We start from the raw sequence: 24,010 nt of genomic DNA, 5'->3' as shown, positions 1-24,010 counted from the left end.
AAATGAAATATGCCTTTTATTGGATGTAAAACAGGTAGAAATGTCTGCCTACATGAATGAAACTAACCTCTTTGGTCTCAGCCCTCTCTACCCAGGTGAGGAAAGAAGCCAGCACCCACTCAGAACGAGAAGGCAGACCATTAGGTAGGAGACTGGGTCAGGGTTTAAGGTCCACAAGAGGAAGTGGGCCAACCCCAGGGTGAACTGGTTTCGTACGAGTGAGGAGGTTACTTCACACTCGGTCCAGGTCAAAGGTAAACATCAGGCACACCTTGGCATCACCTGACACATTGTGCCCCAGCAGATCCTCCAACCCGCACTTTAGCGACACACAATTTGATTCAAAGAATGCAGAAGAATTACTTAACGCGCAGCTTAGAAGTCCCGACAGTCCTCAGTCTGGACAGAGGCACCAAGCCTAAAAAGAAATGGGGTCGGGAGAAGACTATGTGATAAATTGTGTCATGCTGGGAATAGGGGCGGGATGATAATGTGGGGAATAGAATCAAATTACAGGATGATATATAACTGAATTAGGAGGACAATGCCAAAACTGAAATCTCATATTACGTGCCAAATGAGAGAAATAAAATAATGAAATGTAGTAGATAAACATGCTGTTCTCCACTGTCTTTTAATGCTCATACAGGGAGCAGCACACCCCATAAGGGACACTAGGACACAAGGTTAGGAAGACAGGGTTGATAAAAACAGGGACAGAAAATGATCAGTCACTTCCAGGTAAATTTCACACATAAGACTGCCACAATAGTCTCCGGTTGGCACACATGGCATTTAACCAACAGTAAACATACATAAAGGGGCAGTGACTGTGAGCAAAGATACCACGAGGTTGATAAATGGTTCAGAGGAAAGAAGAGAAAAATGCGTGTCCAGTGCTTCAGAGCCCTCAGCCTCTCTTCACTCACAGACAGCTGCTGCAAGGCAAGAGCGAAGGGGACAGTAAAATATCAGGATTCTGCATGTGAGACAACAAATGCAGCCCAGGCTCAGGAGGCTAGCTCATAAAAAAAAAAAAAACATACAGAAAGAGACAAAGAGAGAGGGTGTTGTAAGAATGAGGAAAGAAGGAAAAAGTGGGTTATATAGAAACAAGAGTATATGATTTCACAAGGAAAAAGTAAGAAATAAGAAATAGAAAGTTTAGTGCATTTTATGAGGGACATAGCTGGTGAGAATTCAACACTATTAATGACTCACTTTTCAGATTGGGTATAGTTGGTATATGTTTAAATGTATGTCTGTATGTCTTGTCTTGCTTTATTTTGTTGTATGTCTGCAATTAGGAGATGGATCAAAATTTAGTAATAGTCCTGTCAGATCTCAGTGGTACTTGGGGAGGCTGAGAAAACTCCAACTAGGAAAAAGAGGGAAATAGTGTAACGTTTTAAGAAAAATAATTTAGATTAAATGAGAGAACATTCGGTTTAAAAACAAAAACAAGAGTTAAAAGTAGACAATCCAATGTGGGATCCATCCATATAACAGAAGTTTTAAGGTATGGGACTTAAGGGTTTTGCAGTGTCCTACAATAATGGAGAGTAACTAAAAGAGAAAATGCTATGTAAACATTCTATGTTACATGAGTTTTTGACCCTTCCACAGAGGGGGCTGTAGAAAAGCACAGATAAGAGGCCTCATTTAAAAAAAATATTAACAAAAAATGCCTCTGCAGGGCAAAAGGTAGCTCAAGGGTTAATTAAAAGAAAACAGATCTGATAAAACTAACATAACGTTGTTGTAAGAAGAGGAAGATGTAAAAAAAAAAAAAAAAATCAAATCAAGTTAATGCATTGATCTAATATCACATGAAAGTCGTAATTGATTAAATTACTTAGTGATTAATAGAAAATGGCTTTGATCATTTCCAGTTTTAAGAAAGGAAAAATAGGCTTCTTATTTTGTTACCTTTACAGTACTTGTGATACTTTTCATGCTTGGGAAACATTTTAGGGGAATTGGGTTGATAATAGAAATACAAAGATTTACAGTTTGGAATTGGGACTTTAAACTTGGAACAGTGAAATGATGAAATTTCTTACTATTAATATGACTGACCCTACTGTAGTAACGTTTTTGACATTAATGTCATAGATTAAGACTTCTTTATGTTCTCATATCAGGTAACAAATTGGATAGATTGAACCACTAGGTGATAAAGTTGGTTCTACTGTTACTAGGACTACAGGTCATAAAAGAACACATTACACATTGATTAGTACAAATTTTTGTTGCAACTTAAAAATAGAAAATTAAAGAAACATTCTTTTTGTTACAAGTCATCTAAGTTTATTGGTTGAGATAAGATTGAAACCAGTCTAGGCTGATATAGGATTCCATTCTATGTGTATTTGATGTGGTGTTAAAATGAGCTTTTAGTGAAGCTTAATTTTGTTTGTGGATTTTGTTTGTATTTTGAGTTTTTACATGACGAACTGTTTAAACTATTGAGTTGATGTGGAAATATTTTATTTGGGTGATTCTTTTCTTTTTGAACCTTTTGTTTTGTTGCTTTTAAGATCAAGATGCAAGACAGAGTGTTAATGGCTAAAACGAATACATAATTAGGAATAGGAATTCTGTAGGGGACATAACTCAAAAAGAGAGATACAGTAGCAATAATACAGTGTCCATAGCATTAAGGATATTGAGACTACTCTAAGATTTTGTTCTAATTAGTGCAGAAACATAACCCGTAATGTAAACTGAAGCTTGGAGGAGATAAGTTCCAAAACTAGTTTCTTTTTAGAATGTTTGAGGATTTTATAGAGTTAAACCAGCAAGAGGGAAAGAAATGTTATTTGAGTGACATGAGTGACATACACTGAATGAGTATTGATAAAAGAAAAGATAATGCTTTTTGGAGTTCTGTTTTGTGCCACACAGTGCCTCGTGTCAGAACCAGGTCCAATCTCGCTCCTCCAGCTGCAGGATCAGAGACAAACTGGACCAGAAGACCAACAACAACCATCACAGCACCTCAGACCACCGCACAGCTAGAGACCACAATGGGTCAGGGTCTGGTTGCGATTATTGGCCCAAAGTGACTTGAAAGTGGACCAGGGCTAAATGTTTGATAATAATTGCAAACATCTGTAAGTGTGCTGTGCTGGACCACGGAGCAAGGAGTGGGGTCCACATGCTCTGGTGGGGGCTTTGCTGACGCCAAGGTGAGAGGGCTCTGGAGGGGTCAACCATGTGACCCTGAGATCTGCTACATCATAAGACAAAGATACTTGATCTTATCTGGAGATACAGACCAACAAGCAGCAGATGGATTAAGAAGGAGAAGGGGGGAGCAAGAGACCGTCCTGGTTCTGGTACTTCGGATGCACAAGTGAAGGGCAGGTTGTACGTACAGACTCGCAATCTAAAAACAAACACACATAAAATACTGGGAACAACAACTTATACTCTAGAAATTAGGTAAAGTTCATGTAAACAGACATGTTTAAAGGGTTAAGACATGTCTCAAATACATAAGCAATTTGGTATGGAAAATTACATTTTGTAGGGCCTTATAAATTTGGTAACATTTTCATTAAATTTCCTGTTATAGTTTCAAGCAAGATCGGTGACAACTAGGTTAATACAGATGGATTAATCATAATCCTCACATTTTCAATGAAGTGTTAAAAGATGATTTGGTAGGAATAGATCCAGTATTGCAAAGTACTGTGATTTAATGTGTACATTGATCTGTCCACAGGATGAGTAAACATTAGTCTCACAGAGTGAGATAAAAAAGGGGGAGTTCAAAACTCCATGCCTTATTCCGGGGTGCTCCATGATTAATGCTGGGACGTCTGTCATTTCATTGTGCTCACTGAATAGGATTTCCATAAAGGTGGTGTTGCGAAAGCTTAGACCGGAAGAGGGAAATGTTGAAAATTTTAAATGTATGTGCTTAAACATAGTGTGCGATTTACATTATACATTCAAGTCAAAAGGTAAAAGCATTATTTCAGCATAAATGAAGACATGTTGGTCATGAGTTAAGTTTGTTGTCATAAGGATATAGTTTGTTTGTTACATTAAGGTGTTTTGCAATACTTCTGTTTTGTGATATAAGATGCTCTGTTACATTTTGTTATAATCCAGCTCTACAAATATGTCAGAAGCAGAATTGATTGTGGGGATTGTTGAGTTTTAAAAAGTTAAAATGTCTGAAGGAACCAGATTAGAAAATGATGCATCCACTGTCCCCATTTCCCCCCCCCCCCACCTTCTGACTGAAAAGAGTTGATCAGGTCAAGTCTGGCAATTAACATATGGAAAGGAGCTTCCTGCTACGCCACAAAAGGTGGTCCCCTGTCTCCTGTCCCCTGGGGTTTTAGTCTAGGCTAAAACAATACAATGTTGATTGGACTATGTTGATAGAGTTTCATCCCCACTGATCTTTCCTGAAATGAGGGTCATAAACCCTCAGCCACATTCCAATTGAGAGACTGCAACCTGGTTGATTTTGTATCAGTTCATATGTGTGTGCGCGTGTGTGTTTGTATGTTTACAGTAGGGAGAGTAAGATGATATCAGAAGGTGAAGAGATGGAGGATTATTATCTTGTATATTGTAGACGAATAGACACACACACACACACGCACATACACACCACTGTGGCCAAGAGACCCCACCCTTTGTGAATAAGACCAGGGGGGACCAGGTGTCCAATTAGGCAACATTGAGAGTAGGATTCACACCTTTGCAGGTGTGAAAAGGGGGATATACGTTTTTACCATATTAAACTTTTGCTGCACGTTTTTATACTAAAATGAATTCTAAAAGGTTTTCCACACAGTTCCTTGTTTACAGTAGGATTTACACCAAGTAGGTGTAAAAAGGGGGATTTGTGGGAAATTATACTCAGGTATTGTGAATTATTGTGAGAAATTGTACTCAGGTATTGTTATCATATTTAGACACTGTGAATGAACTTATGCATAAGTTAATGAAACAAAACTCATATCAGACATTGAATGAAGGAGAAAATGTACTGTTGCTTGGCATCCAGGTGGGGGCGACACCCTGTTGGCAAACATTACATTTTACAAGAGAACCGGATGCAGTAAGGCCAGAAAGCCACGTGTTCACTCACAATGGAGGGGAACAAAAGGGGGATTCCCACAGGAAACGACCCCAACACACGCACACACCCACACATTGCCGAAGAATGTAAACAGGAAGTCGCGCCCACCCAGCCAATAGAAATACAGTTGCTAAGGCGATATGACCCGCCTTGTGACGCTCTTAACCAATAGGGCTCCTTAAAAGAACTCATATAAAAAGCAAGGTACGCCACTGTTACAGTGCCTTTTTGGAAACCTCTGAGCTAGTCAAGTTTCCTATCAGGACCGTGCATGTATAAATGTGCGGAATGCATTGCTCTGTTTTATTAATAAATCTTTTTTGGTATACTTAATCAAAGCTAGAGTGATTCCTTAGCTAATTGAGTCCCGACGTTTGTACCCTCCAAGTGGAATTCGCAACACACATACCTTTACAAAGTAGATTGATCTACAGGAGAGGGTCACCTCGGGTTTGGTGTGGTTGCCAATTGGCACTGTCACATAGTGGACTTTAGCCTGGTTAATCTCTATTAGGCTATCACCAACATCTAGCTGCTGTAACTGTGGGCTGCTCTCATTGGGTTCAAGAAGTACTAGAGGGTGTGACGCGTCAAATGTGGGTGGTATTTTACACCTAACATGTTTGACCCGACCAGCTGGAATAACCACATTGTTCAGTCCCACCGTCAGTGCACCTCAACACACTTCATTGGCAATGGTCAGCTTTGCCTGGATGAAGTTGAGAGCAGCTGTGTTCTGGGAGGCTCATTGCATCACGAAGGAGACTCACAAGGACGTGATTTGAACACGCAACCTTCTGATCTGGAGTCACATGCGCTACCGTTGCATTGCTGTGTTGATGTGAATATGCATTAATCAAAAAAAGTTGATGTGTATATGCAATAATCTAAAAGAAAGTAGATGTGTATATTTATTGATTAGTAGACCTCGTGGCGCAACGGTAGTGCGTCTGACTTCAGATCAGTAGGTTGTGTGTTCAAATCACGTCGGGGTCAAATGTTTAGGGATTTGCAGTCACTCAGTCTGTTGGGATTTGGTTTGGGAACTGGATGGTTTAGGTCCCCATGTGGACCAAAGTGTTCATTGGAGCTTGGAGAAATGCACCTTCACCTCCTAGGCCCTGCCAGGTGCTCTTAAGCAAGGCATTGTCCCCCCCCCCCCTCCCCAACTGCTCAGGGTGCTGAACTTGTCAGTTGAAATAGCCTTTTGTTGTCAGAAAACTTGTTTAATTTGTTATGAATCTATTTTGTAATTTTACACATGTTTAAAAATATCAGAATTCATATTGATATTGCAGTATTCATAATCAATATTGAAATATCACATTTTGTCAATATTGTGCAGCCCTAGTGTGTGTGTGTGTGTGTGTGTGTCTGTGTGTGTATATGTGTGTTGGGAGTGGGACTGCTAAATGTCAAGGGCTGGGAGGAGATGGATGCAGAACAACGTGGTAGTACAGTGTGTGTTTGTGTGTGTGTGTGTGTAAGTGAGAGAGACAAATATAAAAAGCTTCAAGTAGACTAATAATATAATCATATTGTTTCTTCCACTTATTAAAATATCTGACTTTATTACCACTATCTGTTTCTATCTACTTCTCTACCATATTTATAGCGTGTGATTTGTAAAATATCAATCATAGCCTACATCACATAAAAAAAACTACCTCTGTCCCTGTTCATTTAGCAGCCCCACTCCCAACACACACACACACACACACACACACACACACACACACACACACACACACACTAGGGCTGCACGATATTGACCAAATGTGATATTGCAATATTGATTATGAATACTGCAATATTGATATGTTTTCTGATATTTTTAAACATATGTAAAATTACAAAATAGATTCATAACAAATTAAACAAGTTTTCTTACGAAAGGGTTATTTCTACTGACAGTCTGCCGTTGCGCCACAAGGTCTACTTACTAATGCATATACATCAACTTTCTTTTGGATTAATGCAAATACACATCAACTTTCTTTTAAGCTGCAGTTCTAGAACAATAGGTTGAAGTTTTAGAATTTGAACATGCATTGTCACCAGACTTTAGTTTGATCTGAGGAACAGGAGGTCAGCACAGGCCATGATTGTAGAATGCAGGCACATTTTAGTCTGGTAAATTACAGGGATTTTTCCACTGGGATAGAACTGCTAATCTTGCGATTGACAGATGATCTGCCCCAATACAGCCATCTGATACGGTGCAGAACTCAGGCATTCACACTCTCTAAAACACCACCGCCCAACGTGGGGCTCAAACCCACGACTCTGAGATTAAAAGTCTCATACTCTACCGACTGAGCTAGCCAGGCATTTCTTAAGTTTTGAGTTGCGGTTCAGAAATTTCACTTACAACCTTAACCTGGATGCAACAAAGAACCCTTTTCTCTTGTTTTGTACACAACCCAAAGTTTTACAAAACAAAAGATAACTTTTCACCGAATCCCTCAGTTAAATCACAGTCAGTAACTTTACATGTGTTGACAATACATGCACTGTGTCCAAACCTTTCTGTGTAAAAAAAATATCAATCTCAGACATTAGTTCCAAGTGAAAATATTTGTTGCCAGAAGTGGGATTTGAAACCACGCCTCCAGTGGAGAATACAACCTGAATGCAGCGCCGTAGACCACTCGGCCATCCTGACTGATCCTACAGTGGTCCAGTAGGACCTGTCTCAAAAATTATAATATAGTAAATTAAACATGTCATGATATAGTAGGTTCTCAGTCATCCATGTCATAGTTAACAAGGGAAGATTTCTCAACTGTCAGCCCAAATATATGGGTTGGTCTAGAGATCTAATATTTTATAGACAGAGATCTAATATTTTATCAAATCGGGTTGGGCGAGTAACCTTTCTGGCAAATCTTCACAAATAAAGCAAGTAACCACACAATGAAAACTACTGTGATGGCTGGGAATCGACCCCAGCTCAACTGCTTGGAAGGCAGCTATGTTTACCACTATACTACCATCACTGGACAGCACAATGTTCACTGAAAATCTTGTAACACATCTGGGCATTGACACTCAAAATGTGCTCTATCACTGAGCTACAGCCCGTGAAGATTTTCTGATTTTTTTGAATTTTGTGAGATCACGGAATTAGAGAAGAAACCTGGGTGAAATATGTAATGTTAATGTTGTATATGGCTTCAAAAGCTGGTAGTGGCTGAAAATCAAACCTGGGCAAAATGCTTGCACTGCTATGGTATAAATCAAAGTTAAAAAGTAATATCACTTTTCTGAATAAGAGCTCTTCTAGCTGCCAAGCAAACACTAGCAACACTTTGAAAGGTTCCGTGGTGTAATGGTTAGCACTCTGGGCTCTGAATCCAGCGATCTGAGTTCAAATCTCAGTGGAACCTGTTTTTAAGCCACAGCAAAGGTGAAAAAGATCAACCTTTCAACTTTCCACATCTAGTTTAAAGTGAGCTTACAGGTTCAAAATGGAGCTGAACACGGAGGAGGATTCCTCCCTAACGGCCGCTCTGCTCTGCTCCGTGCCCCCGCTGTCCGGTAATAGTTAAAGGAGATAAAAACCTAAAGAACACTCAAAAGCTTCAAGATAAAACTTACATAAGAAGCTTCTTCATGTTCAAGAGAAGGCCTGTTTCCAGCCAGACTATGAATTGATTCATGAAATCCCTGTTATTAACATGTAGCCAGTCCCATATGGTCTAGCGGTTAGGATTCCTGGTTGTTACCCAGGTGGCCCGGGTTCAACTCCCGGTATGGAAATTGTTGTCAAGCCGATGAAGGTCTACAGCAAGATCTGCAAGATGTATTAATGAGAGCTGTATGTACCCTATGCCCCGATATGCATTTCCCCATACCTAGCTCATATAATTATAAAAAATAGACATAATATATGTCTCACTGATCAAACATTGTAAAACTTTAACCAGACATGGTGGTGGAGAAAAGGTGAAATCCTTACTGCCAGACCGCACTTCTTGCTGTGTTTTATCAACAAGTGATGTATGTATTTATGTGCCCTGTTCCTGGCATATCTATGGATGTATTCATAAAATCACTGTTATTATTCAACGTGTCAGTCCCATATGGTCTAGCAGTCTGGATTCTGCCTAAATAACCTTTACACACATTCTTAAGGAGTCCTCTGGAGACTACAATCAGTAGATCTGAGAAAGCTTTCAGTTGGTTTGATTTTACATTCATTTGGCCTAAGTGGTGTCCAAAAGGTCTTGGTTGCTGCTCTTAAAGACTTCTAATAGTAAGGAAAACCCTGGTTTTCACCCACGTGGCCCTGGTTCAACTCCCGGTATGGGAATTGGTATTTAGCTGGTGAAAGTCTGCAGAAAGATCTGTACGATCTCTGACATTGGTCCTCTCTTAAATCAGAGCTGTAGTTACGTACGTAAAAAGGCAAAAAAGTGGAAGATTAACTCAAGAAGTGTTTAATAAAGATGAGCAAGTACAGCTGTATCTGTATCTGTTAACCATGTGAATTATCTGTATCTGTATCTGGCGGGGCCAAACCCGGAAGTGGACAGGATTTAGGCTGAATCCCATTTCTTTGTCTTACCCCTACCCCTTGGCCCTTGAAACCAAGGGGTAAGGGGTAGGGGTGAAAACATACTCCTTTGAAATGGGACACCACTTGGTTAAATCACCATTCAGTATTAATCACAAACTTCCAAGATGCCGTCTCTGTCGGTTGATTGTGTGGGTTTGGACAACAGTGGCATATGCATGTATATATTTATATATTTTATAGTTATTTTAGGTTCACTTTGGTGGTGCAGAGGCAGATGTTCTTATCTGTGTAGTACTTAGGTCTGTTTGCAATCTGTATACACATGTCTGCATGGTGTGTTGTATATCTGTTTCAGTTATCACCGTTTTGAATGTCCTTGATGTTCACAAAAACATTTTGTTAACAAAAATCTGTCTTTATTGCTGATAAATTGAACATAACAGGCAAAAACATTACATAAAATTATGTTACAGAACCAGTATCTACTATTAGAACCATAACTAACATGTCACACACATAAAAAGGCACTCATGTGTGTAAAACTAAAAAAATACACACAACACCACAAACCCACAACTACAGTAACTACAGCTCTGATTTAATACCGGACCAATGTCTGAGATTGTACAGATCTTTCTGCAGACATTCACCAGCTAAATACCAATTCCCATACCGGGAGTTGAACCAGGGCCACCTGGGTGAAAACCAGGGTTTTCCTTACTATTAGAAGTCTTTAAGAGCAGCAAACAAGACCTTTTGGACACCACTTAGGCCAGATGAATGTAAAATCAAACTAACTGAAAGATCTACTGATTGTAGTCTCCAGAGGACTCCTTAAGAATGTGTGTAAAGGTTATTAAGGCAGAATCCAGACTGCTAGACCATATGGGACTGACACGTTGAATAATAACAGTGATTTTATGAATACATCCATAGATATGCCAGGAACAGGGCACATAAATACATACATCACTTGTTGATAAAACACAGCAAGAAGTGCGGTCTGGCAGTAAGGATTTCACCTTTTCTCCACCACCATGTCTGGTTAAAGTTTTACAATGTTTGATCATTGAGACATACGTCTATTTATTATCATTATATGAGCTAGGTATGGGGAAATGCATATATATATATATATATATATATATATATATGCAATGCATAGGGTACATACAGCTCTCATTAATAAATCTTACAGATCTTGCTGCAGACCTTCATCGGCTTGATAACAATTTCCATACCGGGAGTTGAACCCGGGCCACCTGGGTAACAACCAGGAATCCTAACCGCTAGACCATATGGGACTGGCTACATGCTAACAACAAGGATATCATGAATCACTTCATAGTCTGGCTGGAAACAGGCCTTCTCTTGAACGTGAAGAAGCTTCTTATGTAAGTTTTATCTTGAAGCTTTTGAGTGTTCTTTAGGTTTTTATCTGCTTTAACTATTACCGGACAGCGGGGGCACGGAGCAGAGCAGAGCGGCCGTTAGGGAGGAATCCTCCTCCGTGTTCAGCTCCATTTTGAACCTGTAAGCTCACTTTAAACTAGATGTGGAAAGTTGAAAGGTTGATCTTTTTCACCTTTGCTGTGGCTTAAAAACAGGTTCCACTGAGATTTGAACTCAGATCGCTGGATTCAGAGCCCAGAGTGCTAACCATTACACCACGGAACCTTTCAAAGTATTACTTGTGTTTGCTTGGCAGCTAGAAGAGCTCTTATTCAGAAAAGTGATATTACTTTTTAACTTTGATTTATACAATAGCAGTGCAAGCATTTTGCCCAGGTTTGATTTTCAGCCACCACCAGCTTTTGAAGCCATACACAACATTAACATTACATATTTTTCTCTAATTCCGTGATCTCACAAAATTCAAAAAAATCTGAAAATCTTCAGGGGCTGTAGCTCAGTGATAGAGCACATTTTGAGTCTCAATGCCCAGATGTGTTACAAGATTTTCAGTGAATATTGTGCTGTCCAGTGATGATGGTATAGTGGTGAGCATAGCTGCCTTCCAAGCAGTTGACATGGGTTAGATTCCCAGCCATCACAGTAGTTTTTATTGTGTGGTTACTTGCTTTATTTGTGAAGATTAGCCAGAAAGGTTACTCGCCCAACCCGATTTGATAAAATATTAGATCTCTGTTATGGTACAAATAAGGGAGCATATCAATCAATCAAGCTGCTTCCACGAGGATCCACAGACACAGACAGCACTTTGCCTGTTAACTACTACTAACCAATTGAAAAGTTTATGAACATTTGTGCAAACAGATATGGCACAGCTATTCAGATTGTTGTGACCAAGTGGTTAAGGTGATGGACTTGAGATCCATTGGGGTCTCCCTGAGCAGGTTTGAACCCTGCTGATAACAAAAAGCATTCTTTAAAAGTGGTAGCAAACCCATGACACATCACAGTTGTGCCTTCATGAACAATATTGTGTTATCTCAAGTTCTGGAAGCAACCTTTTTCATCCAATGTGTTACAAGATTTGCAGTGAACGTTGTGTTGTCCAGCAGAAATGCAACAGGTGTGCCAGTTTTTGACTATGATTTATATCAGCACAACAAGCACTTTAACAGTACATGTTCTACAGTTTCTATTTTACTGTATTTATGTGCTTGTACTGTTATGTTTTTGTTTCTTGTATTATGCTCCAGTTTTTATGAGTGTTGCGGCAGGTATGAGCATTGTAGAGACTTCACTTCAGACAGATGCTTTGTTAAACATCAACAGACTGCTGCGCCACTCTGTTCTGCAGCATCTAACCAGGCCTTCGAAAATCTGTCATTCACATTTTGATGGAAGGTGGCAACCAAGGTTCCAACAGCTTACAGGTAGTAAAGTTAAACATTTGGTAGACCTTGCCACTATCTTTTATGTGAGCTTCCTGATTACTCACACATTGATTATTCACATGTAACACTTGTGATTGGCTGGTGTTTTAAAAAAGGGCATTGTGAGTATAGATATAAACATCAGTAAGGAGTCTACCAAGTTGCCTCTTATCATTTTAGTTTGGACACCCAGTGAGGCTTACCGCGATGGTTTGGACTGGGTCGACTAGGGTTTTCTGCTGCTCTCGAGCAGACGGCTGTACTCACTCTGGTTTCTCTTCATAACGCACAAGTCTTTCGCCTTTTACTAAAGACTTCCTTGGAGGGGAACAACGATGCGTTGAAACTATTTTTGGTGGGCTTTGCTGTTTGGCCGTGCCTGGCCGACAGGACTCCCCCTGACTGTGACCCGGACCGACCAAAAAATACTTGGGGTAAAATTCAATTGGCAGGGGGATGGGAAAACAAATTGGCCAGACACGTTAGGGAAAGTTGGGCAGGGACTAGGCTACTGGAGACTTAGAGGACTAACACTAGAAGCAACGGTTTTAATCATCTGTTTTTATCCCACCCAGAAAAGAGATTTTAGACCTGGAACGAGCCATCTTTTATTTCCTGTGGAGGTCCAAGTGGGAACAAGTGCAAAGAAGAGTGATGAAGAAGCCAAAGGATAAAGGAGGGTAAGGAGTGCCGGACCTGTTATTGTTTTTAGGGAGCAGATTTACAGCTATACACATAACAGCAGCCACGGCCCCATCCAGAAATCCTAAGACTGCAGCTATGGCACGGTTCTGGATGGGATCAGACCTCAGAAGATTGAAGATCTTACCCTCTGATCTTAAAGTACCTGGTAGGAATGAGCGAGTACAGCATTATCTGTATCTGTATCTGTATCTGTTTCTGTGCTCGGACTGGGCGGGGCCTAACCCGGGAGTGGACAGGATTTAATCCGGAAGTGTGTCGGGTTGTCTTGAAATGGGCGGGGCTTTAACCGGTATGTTATTTTAAGCATGCAATTGATATGGGTTGATCAAAGGCGGGGGGGGCTGTGTTCTACGGATCGAATAGATTGAACAAATTAGAAAATAAATTTAAAAATCTCTGACAGGCAGAGACGCGATGTATGAAAAAGGAGAGCCATGTCCTGCTCATTGTTCCTCTTTGTTTTTTCTGTTGCAGGCAGTTGAAGCAGGACATGAAAAATTGCCAGCATGCTCTAATACAATCTTAATTTATCCTAATCTGGGTTAATTTAACGTTAAACTTGATTTTAAATTTCAGTTTAGGAAAGTAACAGCTCCTAACTTCAGGACTCGAACCCGGGACCTCTCGCACCCGAAGCAAGAATCATACCCCTAGACCAACGAGCCACTTAAAACATTAAAATAGAAATTTTCTATCAAGTCAATGTGATCAGATAGTGACTCGAAAGGCAATTGTTAAGTAGTTTGTTTGGCATGTAGTGTTTTTATGGCTCCTCTGCCAGATTGAGCTGTCTGACTATAGGTTTCTTCAGCTTCAGGTTTGTTTTTAACTTCGGTTTGTAGTACTTACGTACTTAGTAACCAGTAGGTTTCTGGTGAACGTGGGTTTCAGACATGCTGCTTGGTTTAAATGCAACTCCCGTTGCATCTCTGCCATCGGAGATTTTTTTTTTTTTGACAGTCAGCTGCCTCCCCAGCCCCCTCTCTCTCTTTCTCTCTCTCTCTCTCTCTCTGTCTCTCTCTTACTCACACACACACACACACACACACACACACACACACACACAATCACACATACCTGGTGTAGAATTAGAAAAAATAAAATAAGAACCAAAAAGAAAGTTATTACTAGAATACAACAAGAAACAACAACACGAGCGCAAATGACTAGGAGCCAAGTTACCACAGTAGTGCATGTAATGCTCTGGCGCTGAAGAGGCGGTCAGCCCGGGTTTATGTATTGCAGTGGGTGATGAGTGATGAGGAACAGCTGAGTGGATGACGGAACGTAGATGGAAAGCCACGCCTCTAGATCCCCTGGAACGCCCTCACGGCAAGACAGACAGGACACACAGAAGAAAGGGAAGACACGACACAGGTTGGGGAATGCAGCAGACCACAACACTTAGCCCTTGTGAGAGGAAAAACGCACCAGATGACCTTCTATCCAAGCAGGGAGATCAGTACAGAGATTTGGGTGCTAGCAAGATGGATGTAGGTTGCCTATTGTTCATTTAGACTTACCAGCAACATTTTTATAATACATAACCTGCTTGAAAAACAGCCACAATTCTTTTTAAAGAATTGTGCATGGAACACACATGATATGACTGTGTCTGAAGTGTTCAGGCATGAAGCAGAATGTGCAACTTTACACCTGAACAGGGACTTGAACCCTGGACCCTCAGATTAAAAGTCTAATGCTCTACCGACTGAGCTACCCAGGCTTCTAAACCTGCCACCTGTGGAAAAAACAATCTCCTGAACTACAAAATGAAGTAAGTGGTCACTGTGTCCAAACCTTTGTTATAGAAGTTATATGTATATCATAACTTTAAAGATAATTGCAAATTGTTGACCCAATTTCCAGGACCCAGAGACAGGTCCTACTGAAAATAATTCTACATCCCCCACTTCTTTTTTTTTTTCTTGTTATGTCTCGGCAAGAAGTATTATGCTTTTGGGTGGTCTGTCCATCTCTACATCAGAATCAGAAATACTTTATAGATCCCGGAAGGGAAACTCTGGAAAAGATTGCTCCTTCGAGCCGGATTTGAACCAGCGACCTAAGGATTTCAGCTTCTTGCCTCTACAGTCCTCCGCTCTACCAACTGAGCTATCGAAGGGAACTAATAAAGTATGCCCTGGAGGGAAACAAAAACATTCACTCATTCATAAATTCACACATTCATAAACTCGTAGATCAATTGACAAGTATCCCACCCAGAAGAGAGATTCTAGCCATTTTTCAGTCAGGGGGAGTCCTGTTGTCTCAGTCGCTGTCCACGGCCCATGAAAATTGGCAAGGGTCTTGCTTCTATTATTTAGCTGCTGTTAATAATCTGAGTCTAGTTAAGGACAGCATATTTGTTTTTCACAAGTACAAAAGGCTCAGCCTAACACCAAAGCCCACCAAAAATAGTTTCAACTCATCGGCGTTCACCTCCAAGGAAGTCTTTAGTAAAAGGCAAAAGACTTGTGTGTTCTGAAGAGAAACCAGATTGAGTACAGCCGTCTGCTCGAGATCAGCAGAAAACCCTAGTCGACCCAGTCCAAACCATCACGGTAAGCCTCACTGGGTGTCCAAACTAAAATAATAAGAGGCAACTTTATTAGCTCCCTTCGATAGCTCAGTTGGTAGAGCGGAGGACTGTAGAGGCAAGAAGCTGAAATCCTTAGGTTGCTGGTTCAAATCTGGCTCGAAGGAGCAATCTTTTCCAGAGTTTCCCTTTGGGGATCTATAAAGTATTTCTGATTCTGATGTAGAGATGGACAGACCACCCAAAAGCATAATACTTCTTGCCGAGACATAACAAGAAAAAAAAAAAGAGGTGGGGGATGTAGAGTTATTTTCAGTAGGACCTGTCTCTGGGTCCTAAAAATTGGGTCAACAATTTGCAATTATCTTTAAAGTTATGATATATAACTTCTATAACAAAGGTTTGGACACAGTGACCACTTACTTCATTTTGTAGTTCAGGAGATTTTTTTTTCCACAGGTGGCAGGTTTAGAAGCCTGGGTAGCTCAGTCGGTAGAGCATCAGACTTTTAATCTGAGGGTCCAGGGTTCAAGTCCCTGTTCAGGTGTAAAGTTGCACATTCTGCTAGATGAGTTGGCCATTTGACTTGCCTGAACACTTCAGACACTGCCATGTCTTTTGTGTTCCATGCATAAGTCTTTAAACAGAATTGTGGCTGTTTTTCAAGCAGGTTTGTATCAAAACAATGTTGCTGGTAAGTCTAAATGACTCATCTCCCTGCTTGGATAGAAGGTCATCTGGTGCATTTTTCCTGTCACGAGGGCTAAGTGTTGTGGTCTGCTGCATTCCCCAACCTGTGTCGTGTCTTCCCTTTCTTCTTTGTGTCTTGTCTGTCTTGCCGTGAGGGCGTTCCAGGGGATCTAGAGGCGTGGCTTTCCATCTACGTTCCGTCATCCACTCAGCTGTTCTTCATCACTCATCACCCACTGCAATACATAAACCCGGGCTGACCGCCTCTTCAGCGCCAGATCATTACATGCACTACTGTGGTAACTTGGCTCCTAGTCATTTGCGCTTGTGTTGTTGTTTCTTGTTGTATTCTAGTAATAACTTTGTTTTTGGTTCTTATTTTATTTTTTTCTAATTCCACCTGTTGCTTGAAAGTAGAATAAAGATATCCAGGATAAGTGAAAAAGCGCAGCTTGACTTAGTGTGATCTGCTCATCGCGGCTTAATCGGTTGCACGTTTGCCGAGCCAGGATGAACAGGTGAAGCTATGTCCAGCCAGGTGGAGATAGCAGGGATAAGTGCACGTTCACGGCTCTCTCAGATAGACCACGTTATCGATCACAGATTTACTGATGCAGAATTGAGAAGACGCATGCGCCATATGTTTCACCCAATGAGCAGCAGCTTCTAATGGACAGTAACGAGGAGGGGAAGAATATGCATAAAGGGAAATACGGCTCAAACGGAGAGAAAAAGCCCAACGTAGCGGACCGACTGAATGTGTATGGATGTCAAAATATCTACTTAGCCTATAGTCACTCCACATTTTTACAAAGTTGTAGGCTACACTGTGTTTTAATTGCTTTAAATATGCTAGTTTTATGTTTCTATTTTTATTTACGGACTATAGGCTTAATTTCAAACCCTTATTCACAACGCAAGAACATGTTTTACAACCATATGCACACATTTCTATAAGCTATATCTAATTCTTTGTACAATTAATGATCATACAGAACAATCAGAAAGGGACAACAACTAGAAATAGAAGTAAGTGACTTCAATGCATGCTGTGAGCATTTGTAAAACAATATTCATGTTTTTTTATTCTTCTGACAAGTGACCGCACCAAAATAAAAAGATCAAGAGGCATTGTGGTGTTCCCAGTGTGATGAATGTAAACTACACTACATACGTGCTGTATATAGGCCACGTTATTAGTCCGGTGATGTGAGACTTATTGAGAAGGTTATGAAACCAATGTAAGCTATAACAAAAAACAATAGGCCCACTTATTAAGGAGTAACACAAGCTGTCCTTTATTAGAGAAGGATAAGCAACAAGAAAATGAATCATGAATGTATTGGTCTCTGACCAGTCTGCCATTAATATCATCTGGAATATCACTACATTAATATTGTCACACTTAATCTTCGGAGCGTCCTGTAGAAACCTGAAGCTGAGACCACGGACGCTGCGCTGCTCATCTCTACTTTTACAGAGAGAGTGGACACTGACGCGACGCACAGGTCTGCAGGCAGGCAGCAGCCACCGGGCACCGGGCACCGGCCACACGCCAGGCAGCCTCGACACACTACCGTCCCACCGGGAAAAGTCCCACTCCGCATCAGGGTGCCAGTGCAACCATTTCTAACATCAATACAACTGTGGTAGGGTTTAAATCAAACTCACGACAACAATAATGACAAGTAGGCTAATGCATGTTAATAAAAATAAAGCAGAACACATGCAGAAGACAACGCAATAACTGTTAAACACGTTTATTTTGGATCAGACGGCAGCTGATTTGACACATGAGACTCCAGGATTAATCTTAGCCTGGCTATTAGCCCGGCTGTTGGCCCGGCTGTTAGCCTGCTCTGGACCAGGCTAGCCGCAAAGAATAAATCTCCATGGTGACTTGGCTGGATTTAATTCAATCTGGTTTCGAGCAACCGAGTCCAAGCTAAATTCATCCTGGATAACTTGAACATCCCGGCTTAATCCCTTATCCTAGTTTCGTGCAACAGGCCCCTGCAGTCAGGAGAAAGATACTTTTATTTTTTTTAATTTGGAGATATTCTCCTCACCCAAGAAGGAGGGAGCGGTTTATGTAAAGGTAAATGTCAGACAAAAACAAGTAGGGTTAAAAATATATATTAAGGTAGTAAATATTAACAGCTAAATGTACTTTAAGTATCAAAGTAATATGTCACACAGAGGCCCCTTGGAGAGATACCTGCTGCTGAACAAGTTGCTGATCTTCAGCTCATTAGATGGTCAGTTAGCTCCATCTAGTGGACAGATAGTAGAACTCCATCATCTGATGAAAACTCAGTACACACAGACCTCAAAACTGTCTGACAACAACAGGAAGGTGACGATGTGAAGGAGGATCAGTCGTATTCCTGGTCATCCAGACAGATTTGACATCTGGGCCTCAGCTGCTGTGTAGAGATGGTATGACTGGCGCTGTACTGGGAGGTCGAGAGGAGAGGAGGGGTTGATATATCAGTGAGTTACAGAGGAATCAGAGGAAAGAGGGACAGTGAAGATGTTTGGATTTAATGATCATTTCTGGAGTCTGTTCTGCTCTGTTGAAGATGGTTACTTCTTCTGGCACAATAACAGAAGAACAGTCCTCACTTCCTCCTCTCTCTCTAACAGAGTAGCAGTGTAGTGGACGTTCCTGCTGGCTCTCTGTCCTCTACACAGTCTCCTCTGACTCACTGATCCACCTCCACACCTTCAACACCACATTCACCCAGCCTCTCTATCCTGGGTTTGGGTTCTGGCCTGGTTCTCAGTGTCTCTGGTCCTCTGCAGGGATGAGAGTCTCTCCTGTGGACAGAAACACTGACTGAAGACCAGATGCTAAAATCAAAGTTCAGTCTGTTCACCATCACACACACTCTGCACTGTGAAGCAGATCTGAGACTCAAACACAAAAACATCATTCTGATTTCATCTCTGGTTATCAACATTTGAACTGTTTGACTAAAACACACTTCATGATATGGTCACATCTAAAAAAATAATCAACTGTTATTGGTCACTATTATGTCTTTATACTTTCAATCATATTGTAATATATTTAAAATGTGGTAAAACAAATGTTTCTATAAACCAAATAAATCATATAGTCTAATGTTTCTAAATTCTTTTTAAAAATCTATCCGTTGCATCATTTGTTCATTTGATCATATCATGATTTCATCATCAGGTGTCTCTCTTTACTGAGATGGATACATCCCCCCATTATAAAAAAAACTATGTACCTCAGTGCAGCCTACTCAAAATAACTAGTATTTCTTTACATTCATGGAGACAGTTGCACCATAAATTAATGCAGAAAAGACACAAAAATGTTGCAGAAAATGAAGTGTCCCCCCCCCCCCACAATGTGAACCTAGGTTGTGTCTATTTTAACTCCTCATTAAAAGGTTAAAGTTTCCGGTCCACTAAGGTTCAGTTGTTGTCTCTGACAGACTCAGATATTATTTAATAATATTATGGGATGGATCCTACAGAGATAGACCTTTAGTTAAAGAGTAAGATCCTTTTAGTTTAACATGAAACAGCCCCGAAATCACCATCACCAAACCCACCAGACTCCATGTAAATAATCACTACTTTTAGCGTGTATAGAACAGAATATCTCCACATTTATTTCAGCTGAATGTGTAATACACCCTTAAGGGATAACATAATAACCAACCGTAGCGTTAGTACGAATTCAAATTGTTTTGGTAAGCAATATTAACGTAGCGGGGAAACAAAGAAAGGGGAAACCAATGTGCGGGTATCGGTACCACCACGGTGCCCAGGGACGGACACTTTCCTCCTCTTGGAGACGAGAGTGGCGGTTTGTTTTCTCACTCTCTGATGCCGTAATTCTGCTTTCCAGGTGGTACTCGGTAAAAATGACAACAGACGGTTTCCTTCTGCATGTGTCTGGTGGACTGAAGCTGTGGTGGGTTAGTTATGGAGTTTATGATGTGTAACGGCGAGCTAAAGAGCCGCGTTTGGAACCGCGCGGGAAACGGGTTTCATAAACAATAGAGCTAGCGGCTAGCTAACAGGTGGTGTATGGGGTGGGATCATAGACAGTAAAGAAATGGACCAAAGGTCCGTTGCTCTGGACGGAGACCAGTGAAGTCTATTTTAGAAGCTCTTTCCCGGTGATAGGGGCGGGGCGGAGCGATTGAATATCGATAGTATCGATGCCAACGCTGGTATTGGTATTGATCGATACAACTGTAATTGAATCGATATTTTAATTTAGATATCTCTACTCAACGGTCACTATACTTGCTTGTGTCTTCCACCTTCCTGAGCAAACGCCGTTTCACATCTTGGCCCACATTGCTTCACCTCCCCTCTGCTCCTCTGCTGTGATTTGTTGTTGTGTCGTCACGTGACTCACTGACACAACGCGCAGAGGAGCAGCGAGACTGATAGCACGTTGAATGAGAGATCAGGATGGCCGAGAGGAAGAGAAAGTTGTTGTGTGGAGCTATTTTACGGCACTAAATGATAATACTGCAACTTGTGATATGTGTAAAAAGAGAATTCGATACTGTGGCAACACTTAAACCTATACAAACACTTAAAAAACACATGACAAGGAAAATGCTGATCTACAAAAACAAAACAAAAAAAGAAGAAAGAGGAGGGAAATCAATCCACTCCAGACCCCCGCCACAGAGACAGAGTTGTTGGGAGAGTCATTTCAGAGAGGCAGAGAATGCCCAGGTAGCTTGTAAGAGTAGGCTAATATTATGTTGTCATGTCATTTGTGCATTAGTAGTGTGATTGCTCAAGAATAAGGACATCGCAAAATTTTGTATATATTTATGTATTTTAAAAAGGCAGTAAAATTTGGTTTGTATTCATTCTACAGTGCTAATAACTAATAATAATGTACTTCAATACATTAATAAAAATATTGCCTAAAGACTTGATCATTCATTCACCTCAGAAATATTAAATGCTCTCCCTACACAAAAGTATTTTTTTAAGTAAAAAGTATCGTATTGGTATCGGCAATACGGACCCTATATGTATTTGGTATCGGATCGATACCAAATTGTGCAGTATCGCCCACCAATAACTAACAACAAAGAACTCAGCTCTCCCGCTAGCACGAGATCACAGTGAAGCAACGAGACTTCCGGTTTCCTCCAAGTCAGGGTTTTTCAGAATAAAGTTCAAAATGAAAGAAGGCCGCCACCTGGAGGCCAGGAGGGGAACAACAGCTCCACATTCACTGAATGAACCAGGTAGAGGTGGACTGGGACTGAGGACAAGTACTCAACAACTGGACTCAACTCCAGGTACTTGTACTTTACTGGAGTATTAAATAATGTACAGCACTAAATATTTAAAAAATGTGTAAGTAGCCATATGAAGTAAAATAATACAATAATGTAAGCATTTAATGTTAATAAAGTAGACACAAAACAAAAGACCGTCTTTGTTCATCTTTCCACGTTCCAACAATCACCACTTGGTCTGGTTGAATAATCTTAATCACCCATTTACATGTGGAGATATGATGCTCTATACACGCTAAAAGTAGTGATTATTTACAGGGTCTGGTGGGATATGCTGCTCTATACGTGCTAAAGTAGTGATATTTACATGGAGTCTGGTGGAGATATGCTGCTCTGTACACGCTAAAAGTACTGATGGAGTCTGGTGGAGATATGCTGCTCTATACGTGCTAAAAGTAGTAATTATTTACATGGAGTCTGGTGGAGATATGCTGCTCTATACATGCTAAAGTAGTGATTATTTACATGGAGTCGGTGGAGATATGCTGCTCTATACGTGCTAAAAGTAGTGAGTATTTTTACATGGAGTCTGGTGGAGATATGCTGCTCTATACGCGCTAAAAGTAGTGATTATTTACATGGAGTCGGTGGAGATATGCTGCTCTATACACGCTAAAAGTAGTGATTATTTACATCGAGTTGGTGGCGATGTGCTGCTCTATACACGCTAAAAGTAGTGATTATTACATGGAGTCTGGTGGAGATATGATGCTCATACACGCTAAAAGTGGTGATTATTACATGGAGTCTGGTGGAGATATTCTGCTTATACAGCTAAAAGTAGTTATATTTACATGGAGTCTGATGGAGATATGATGCTCTATACATGCTAAAAGTAGTGATTATACATGGAGTCTGGTGGAGATATGCTGCTCTATACACGCTAAAAGTATTGATTATTACATGGAGTCTGGTGGGTTGGTGATGGTGATTTCTGTTTCATGTTAAACAAAAGATCTTTCTCTTTTAAAAAAAGGTCTATCTCTGTAGGGATCCATCCCATAATGTGTCAGACTCTTAGAATAATAATCAGAGCCTGTCAGAGACAACAACAGAACCTTAGTGGACGGAAACTTTACCTTTTATAGGAGTTGAAACACAGACACAACAGGAAGAATACTAATCAAATAATAGCATGGCCTTGTTTATTGAACTCATTTTGCATTAAGTTGTTCCACATTCCCGACATTTAAACAAGTCGATCATTGACGTTATCTACAAGTCAGATGAATAAATCAGCCAACCCAACCCTACGGGCCCGGAGATACTACTCGATGGCTTCACAGTGCAGAGTGTGTGGTGATGGTGAACAGACTGAACTTTGATTTCAGCAGTGGGTCTTCAGTCAGGTTTCTGTCCACAGGAGAGATCTCAGTCTGCAGAGGACACAGAGACACTGAGGAACCAGACCAGACCCCAAACCCAAACCCAGGATAGAGAGGCTGAGTGAATGTTGGTGTTGAAGGTGTGGAGGTGGATCAGTGAGTCAGAGGAGACGGTGTAGAAGGACAGGGAGCCAGCCAGGAACGTCCACATACACTGCTACTCTGTTAGAGACAGAGCAGGAAGTGAGGTCTGTTCTTCTGTTATTGTGCCAGACAGAGTAAGCACCATCATCAGAGCAGTCCAGACTCCAGGAATTATCTTATATCCAAACCAACAGTCATCACTGTCTCCTTTCCGTCTGATCCTCTGTAACTCACTGATATATGAACCTCTCCTCTCTCTCGACCCCAGTAACAGCGACCAGTCAGACCATCTAACACAGCAGCTGAGGCCACCAGTCAAATCTGTCTGGATGATCAGGATATGACCTGATCCTCCTCCACATCTGTCACTTCTGTTGTTGTCCAGACAGTTTGAGGTTTCTGTGTACTGTGTTGTGTCCAGTTCCAGTTCACAGACATCTGATGGAGAGAACAAGACACAATACAGCTGCAGGTTATCATCTGATCATTTATTAACAACTTTAATGACAATAAATGAAAGAAACCTTCAGACGTTGATTTCATATTCAGCTGTGAGTGATGTTTAACAATCCAGTTCTACCAACATGGAAGAGTTCCTGAACATGAGAGTCAACATGTCAACAATGTCCAGCTTGTGTCCTCGTGTTGAACCGATGAGGACAGCTGATGATCCAAATCTAGAAACATCAACTGAATAAAAGTCCACTAATAATAAAACTGTCCATCGATTCTTTTCCTGCAGCACAAAGCAGCTAGGACCATGCTCTCTCTAACACGCTATTAGTGATGTTCAGTTATAAAAATACCAGTTTATGGATGA

At 40.8% G+C, this 24,010-nt stretch overlaps 7 non-coding genes across 7 annotated transcripts; 4 read left to right on the top strand and 3 right to left on the bottom strand.

The window, feature by feature from the left end:
• The first annotated feature begins 6,031 nt into the window (after positions 1 to 6,031).
• trnastop-uca (transfer RNA opal suppressor (anticodon UCA)) lies at positions 6,032 to 6,103 on the top strand. Its single transcript has one exon. It is a non-coding gene; the product is annotated as a tRNA-Sec (tRNA).
• Positions 6,104 to 8,797: 2,694 nt separating this feature from the next.
• Positions 8,798 to 8,869, top strand: trnan-guu (transfer RNA asparagine (anticodon GUU)). Its single transcript has one exon. It is a non-coding gene; the product is annotated as a tRNA-Asn (tRNA).
• A 1,992-nt stretch (positions 8,870 to 10,861) lies between these two features.
• trnan-guu (transfer RNA asparagine (anticodon GUU)) lies at positions 10,862 to 10,933 on the bottom strand. Its single transcript has one exon. It is a non-coding gene; the product is annotated as a tRNA-Asn (tRNA).
• Positions 10,934 to 12,735: 1,802 nt separating this feature from the next.
• On the top strand, positions 12,736 to 12,848 carry LOC116679147 (U5 spliceosomal RNA). The gene has a single exon (XR_004329455.1). It is a non-coding gene; the product is annotated as a U5 spliceosomal RNA (small nuclear RNA).
• Positions 12,849 to 15,214: 2,366 nt separating this feature from the next.
• trnay-gua (transfer RNA tyrosine (anticodon GUA)) lies at positions 15,215 to 15,302 on the bottom strand. The gene is given in 2 exon segments: positions 15,215 to 15,250; positions 15,266 to 15,302. It is a non-coding gene; the product is annotated as a tRNA-Tyr (tRNA).
• A 262-nt stretch (positions 15,303 to 15,564) lies between these two features.
• LOC116679148 (U5 spliceosomal RNA) lies at positions 15,565 to 15,681 on the bottom strand. Its single transcript, XR_004329456.1, has one exon. It is a non-coding gene; the product is annotated as a U5 spliceosomal RNA (small nuclear RNA).
• A 509-nt stretch (positions 15,682 to 16,190) lies between these two features.
• Positions 16,191 to 16,263, top strand: trnak-uuu (transfer RNA lysine (anticodon UUU)). Its single transcript has one exon. It is a non-coding gene; the product is annotated as a tRNA-Lys (tRNA).
• The last annotated feature ends 7,747 nt before the right edge of the window (positions 16,264 to 24,010 follow it).

This window comes from Etheostoma spectabile, unplaced genomic scaffold (genome assembly GCF_008692095.1).
Source record: "Etheostoma spectabile isolate EspeVRDwgs_2016 unplaced genomic scaffold, UIUC_Espe_1.0 scaffold00009583, whole genome shotgun sequence".
NCBI lineage: Eukaryota > Metazoa > Chordata > Actinopteri > Perciformes > Percidae > Etheostoma > Etheostoma spectabile.
This window is presented reverse-complemented; position numbering and strand designations above follow the sequence as displayed.